Raw genomic sequence first — 5,993 nt, 5'->3', positions numbered from 1 at the left:
GGATGGATACAGCAACGTAGCATCATGTGTAGACACACCCACTGAAACGCTATATGGTGGCTTAGGATGACAGTGAGGAAAAACAATCAATCAATAACTGCAAATGTATATATAGGGCCAGACAGGAATTGCAGCAGAAGTATCGTGTTGAGAGATTTAATTACCCCAAGAGAAATTTAGTCAGTGCATCAGCATTAAAAGAATCTACAAGTGCAAAAGTGGCCTGTGACATTTAGTCAGACAGAACACTTGAGGTGCAGAATGGAATAGGATCACATTTAGTGACTCAGGAACCGAAAAACTGTGGAAATGCTCCATAGTCACTTTAGGAATAAAACAGGATTTGGGCCTATGCTTTCCTTGAAAGTTTTCTGTTCAAGTACTGATATGCTGCAGCTCTTCTGAGCTATAGTTTCAACAGGAGCACTGTTCAAGGTGGTATGAATTCATACTGGCTCTTATCATAGTTTTATACATGCATTCCTTCCCAATGGAATCTTAAAGGTTAAAGATATAAGCTGGAAGTCAAAGATCATCATACATTTCTGATTGTATAAGCCCCCCGGGACAGACTGATGGCCCTGGCATAAATAATTCTAATTTTATATAATTAATATTTATTGTTATAACATCCCAAACAATGAGCTGGGTGAGGCTTTTCCTGACAGCAGTGGCACAGCAGCTGCTTTGGGATTCATGAAACAATGCAAGGCAGGAAATGTGCATGGCAGATTTCTGACATTCACCATCTTTGGGCCAGAGTTCATCAGCCTGTTCAGCTGCCTGAGTAGTAAAACAGATTCCCCTTTGCCTTCCTGTTCATTTTGTTTTGCTGAGTTGTTGGATCTTCCTCATCACTTCCTTTTTACAAAGGTCCCTCTTTTAGTTTCAATAAAATGAATAGACTATGGTTAAGCTGGCAAAGAATCACTGCAACAGACCTCACAGGCTGTCAGTCTAAACTCAAATGAGCCTCTGAAAAGACCTGCTGATGCTAGTGGAAAACTTGAATAAACATTAGATTCAGCAACAGCTCTCCTGCTTCTGCCTCACATATTTTCTTTATTCCTTTTCTCTCCTTTATTACTGACGTCTGCTTGGAAACAGGATCTTTAGATATACCATTTGTTCCCACTGTCCCTTCTTCACACACATTCACAATCTTCTGTTTGTAACAGTCTAATCATGCCATCCAGACACAAAGACTTAGCCTGATTTCAGGTGGGAAGGCAGGGGATGAGCATCAAGGTAGTAGAAAAAACATGAATGGTTTGGATAGAGATGATCCTGTCTCAGGCAGGGGTTTGGACTAGATGTCCTCTGGAGGTCCCTTCCAGCCCTACTTCTTTATGATTATATGTATTTTCATACAAATATCTCCAGCCCTCTATCAAGTCTGAGTAAAAAGACTTGATGCAGGAATGTTGCCCTTCTCTCCTCCAGCACCAAGACCAAGCTTGACCAGGGCAGCCTATGAAGACCTAGGCTTCAAAGTCCATAGACCATGGAGAGATCCTGCTGTGATTTGAATTTACCAAAATTCATGATTCTGCTATCTCTAGGACATCATGGAATCATGGAAAAGAAAACCAATTTGGGTCTTAACATTTAATGTTATCTTTCCAAAAATATATTCCAGGTATCTATCTAACGTATCTATCACTGCCTGATCTCTAACCCGGTCTCCCTGCTTTTCAACCCCAGTACCAATTCTGTCTCCCTATTTTTTCTGTTTTAACCCCACTTTGCACTGGCAGTTGTACCCCTTCATTTCTCATGCATGGAGAAACTTAGAAATTATCAGAAATATTTCTACAAATATATATATTTTAACATTCCTTCCAAGGTTATGCTTTCTGTTTAAGCATTGCTATTATGTTGCAGGATGCATCTTAATATATCCTTAGTAAAGGATATCACTGTCCTTGACTTGAAAGTACAGCTTTTACTAGGCTGATAATAAGTAATATTCTTCAGCTGGAGTCTGCAGGACTAAGGATTTAGTTCAGTAGAGGAAAGAGCTCAGATTTCAGGTTCAGTCCAATCACCTCCAATAATTTTGCCGTCTAGATTTTCTCTTCGCACTGCGCTTTTTCCACTTCTCCTCAGCCAACCTCCATTTATGATGCTATCAAACACAGATGGATTGGATATTTAGATTTTAATTTCAAGTCTGAACTTTCCACAAACCATGGTTTTTTTTCTCACTGCCATCTCTAAATGCAGCAGGTATCACTTCCTTTTTACTGATATTGAGACCCCAAAGCACATTCTTGGCAAGAAAGATGGCTGGAATGTGTTACTTGAATACACCTGCTACATTCTACATGTAACAATATCATTTTCTTTTCCCATCAAAGTCCATGACCAAATAAGAAAGGGTTCAAGATTTTTCCCCTTTTCCTTCAAGTCACATGTGATCACTCAATATGTTTAGGAATTATTCACTCCTCTTCCTCCATGGATGGAAAGAATGAACCTGAACCTATGCCATAGGAGATATGGACACTAATGCTGCAGGCAACTCTAAGTTCTGCACGTTAAAAAGCACTCCTCCTGCACAGTCAGGATAATCAACAAATTCTGGCTGCCATCATAGATGACAGAACCATGGGCCCATTAACCTTGGGCCCTAATTTTTAAAGGCCCCAAGAGCTACACTGACACAAGACACATGCAACATGTTTCTCAGAACAAGGTACAAATGTTTTCTGAAGCAAATAAAGAAAGAACCAATGTAAACACAGAAAGAACTGACAATTTTCACCCATTCTAGGTCCTGATAGTGGTCTTCATCTGTGACCAAACAGAAGTGCATGGCTACAGAGCCCTTTAAAAAGGCCCATTACATCAGGGTTCAGATGAAGATGATTCAAAATGGAGCATATTCAGTAACTTACATTTGTGCTGCTTTCCAGCCTGAGCACTGTTTTCAGAATGGGGAGGGGAGGGGGACAGGGAGTGGAGGGAGCTTGGTCTGAGATTTTTGCTGGTGCTGGAGTGTGGGGCAAATGGATTAGAGACCTCCTTCCCCCTCACTGAGGTTTCAGCCAAACTTCTGTTGGGTCCAGGGGATCATTGCAAAGTGCTATGAGTTCGAGCGTGGACCTGCTCTTCTGTCTGAATCTAGTGAGAGCAGAAAACACTCCAAATGCAAACGTGATTACACAATGACATGAAATTCATGCATACTCAACCACATTCTCAGTGAGAGGCCCCAAATCAACATGTAGAGGCCCCTATATCATGCACAGGCTCCAAAAAAACACCGTGCTCAGTGGCTCCAAAATCTTTAAGATGACCCTGACTATACATCATGAGGGTTCCTGCATTGCAAGATCTCTACAGAAGAAGATAACATTATTTGGTTCCCTTTCACTGCACCAACCAAAATAGAAATCAGCTATAAATGTATGATAGCAGCTATTTAAACTCATTATTCTAAAACAAGAAATGTATTTACTTGTCAAGTCCCTACGTACTTGTAACTATATTTCCACATGGCAATGATTTTGTTAATAATTCTGGGACTCCACATAAGATTATAAAAGGATGGCACTTTGTGATTTATAAGCTACTTTTTTTTCCCCATCCCAGTTTGCAATATTTATCTTAGATTATGAATGAAGTTGGTTCAGTTTAAAATGATCCTACAAACTTTTCCTGAACAGATGATAAACAATTCCTTGACTTTCCTTTCTATCTTTAGTTTGTTTTAAAATAACTGAATTTTTTAATCATAACCTTGACACTTAAGTATACAAACTACCAATACTTAAGAAATATCGCTAAGAAAAATTAATGAATTAAATGGGGTTCTTCCTTCCAAAAATTCATTGTAGACAGATGTCCTTTTATTGTACAGATGCATACAGTGATGGTAGTCAAACATTTCTTTGATTTAAAGAAATATATGTCTATTAGTGACACTTGTAAAATAAACAGTTCCTTGAACTCTGCCTTTGTATATGATTCATCTCCTCGAGCTTTAATTTTGTTATACATGCCAAACAACTGGCACTTACAGAAACAAACTGCTGTGTTGATGCAGTGCTTCAGAGGGAGAACATGCTGTTCCTTAATAACAGAAAACTGTGAATCATTGCTAAAGATTTAAAGAAAAAAATTATTGTTATTTATAGCTGCTATGTCCTATGTATGTGGGAGGCTTTGCCCCTGAGTAATGCTTAGCACTTCAGAAAATATATATATATATATATATATATATATATATATAAACCAATGATACTTCACAAAATATATAATATGAATTATGTAGAGAAAAATATTCTCTGAATTTTACAGACTGGACAACTTAGACACAGCCATTAAGTAATTTATCCATGGCCAGACACCAAGTCAATGGAATAAGTGACATTAGAACTGAAGGCTTCCTAACATTTATTTTTTACCTCTACAACAGCACATTGTAAAGAGTTACAAGGCTCCTGTAACCTAACACTTCAGTCTTGCAAATTCTTGCCCACATTTTTAAGTTTGGCCATGTAAATAATCTCATTAACTAATATGGGATTGCTCACACTATTACAGATACACATTTCTGTGGGTATGTATAGGATCAGGGTGTAACATTTTAACTCTAGGAAATGCCAAACACTTTTTAAGAAATTCAAATTTTCCTTTGATCATCACCTTGAAGGAGATGACACTAAACTGCAAATAACATAAAAGGAGTCCTAGACTCACAGATTTTAAGGCCAGAAGGAATCTTTATGATTATCTAAACTGATGTCCCATATTTCCATTGGAAATTGCTAAATCAAGCAGTAAATTCGAGTTTACTTTATATGGAAAAATTATATTCTCATTGCAAAGTCTTCAAAGTATGACAAACCCAGCATTTCTACAGGTGGTTAAGTGGTAATGGCACTGACAAGTAAATATGATCAACGTAAGGTATGGCATGAAAAGAAGGGAAAAATAACCAAAGATTGTGAATTGTTATTTAGTTGTATACATGTTTATGGATTCTTTTCATGTAGAGGTTACATTATATTTATGGTTTTAGACCTTATTTTTCATTTATTGCAAGTTAGTTTAACTGAGCAAAGGCTAGTAAGAACCCAGAAGTGGAAGACAGTCTAAAGAAAGCAGCCTGCTGTATACAGAATTAGAGCGCATATTGTCTGTGTGTGTGTGGCTGCATAGTATACATAGCATGCAATTATATTTTTGGGGGTATTAGAAAAATGTGCTTATATTTTAGAAATGAATACAAGAGTTGCAACCAGACAGGGGCATACCATAGTGGGCACCATGTTTCACCCACACCTCTTTTTGCGACCATGCAGAGCAACAAGGGCCTTTTTTAAGTTTCTGAAGAAGCTAACAATTTCCCCCTCCCTTCCTCTTCATGTTCAAAGTCAAGTCACATCTCCTTTCCTCTCTATCCCCTCCCCTCCCATTTCCCCCCTCTCCTCTCTGCTGCTGCCACTGTCCCAATTGTCCTGAGGGTGAGGATAGCTCCTGACCTGCTCCATCTGGACTGTGCAGGGGCTGGGCTTAGCTTGGGGCAGCAGCAGCAGTGGCAGACAGGCAGATTTTCTCTCTTTGCCAGCTCCCCTTGGGTGTTTCCCCACCAGCAGGGGAGCAGACATGGGGAGGGAAAACCCACCTACCCCTTGCTGTTTCTGCCATTGCCCCAGGCTGAGCCCAGGCTCCACGTAGGCTGGCTGATGTGGCTCTGGAACTCTTTTCACTCCTCAGACAGTGGCAGCAACAGGTTGAGGGATGGCAAAGGTGGTGAAAGGGCACGAGGAGGGGACAGGTGATGCTTCTGACTAGGTAGGGAAGGTGGTGTGGTACTTTTTACCTGCTTTGGGGGCTTAAAAAAGTTCTGAACTGCTGCACCCATGGCACAGTCTGCCTGCCTTGGTGGGGTGGGACGGAGAAAGGATGGAACGTGGGAGCAGGCACTGCAGCTACACTTGCATTACTGGTCACTACTCCTCTACCCACCTTCGTAAAATTCT

At 39.9% G+C, this 5,993-nt stretch overlaps 1 long non-coding RNA gene across 1 annotated transcript in view; it reads right to left on the bottom strand.

Annotated features, from left to right (window-relative positions):
• LOC109299454 overlaps positions 1-5,505 on the bottom strand; it is a 19,155-nt gene extending 13,650 nt beyond the window's left edge. The window contains exons 1-2 of the long non-coding RNA XR_002097857.1: positions 5,493-5,505; positions 3,109-3,113 (exon numbers count right to left, since the gene is read on the bottom strand). This is a non-coding gene — a long non-coding RNA (uncharacterized LOC109299454). The remainder of the gene's footprint in view (positions 1-3,108; positions 3,114-5,492) is intronic.
• Between the last annotated feature and the right edge of the window lie 488 nt (positions 5,506-5,993).

This window comes from Gavialis gangeticus, unplaced genomic scaffold, assembly GCF_001723915.1.
Source record: "Gavialis gangeticus isolate Ggan-Ray unplaced genomic scaffold, GavGan_comp1, whole genome shotgun sequence".
In the NCBI taxonomy this organism is placed as follows: domain Eukaryota; kingdom Metazoa; phylum Chordata; order Crocodylia; family Gavialidae; genus Gavialis; species Gavialis gangeticus.
The sequence above is the reverse complement of the archived record's forward strand: the minus strand, read 5'-3'. Positions and strand labels throughout refer to the sequence as shown.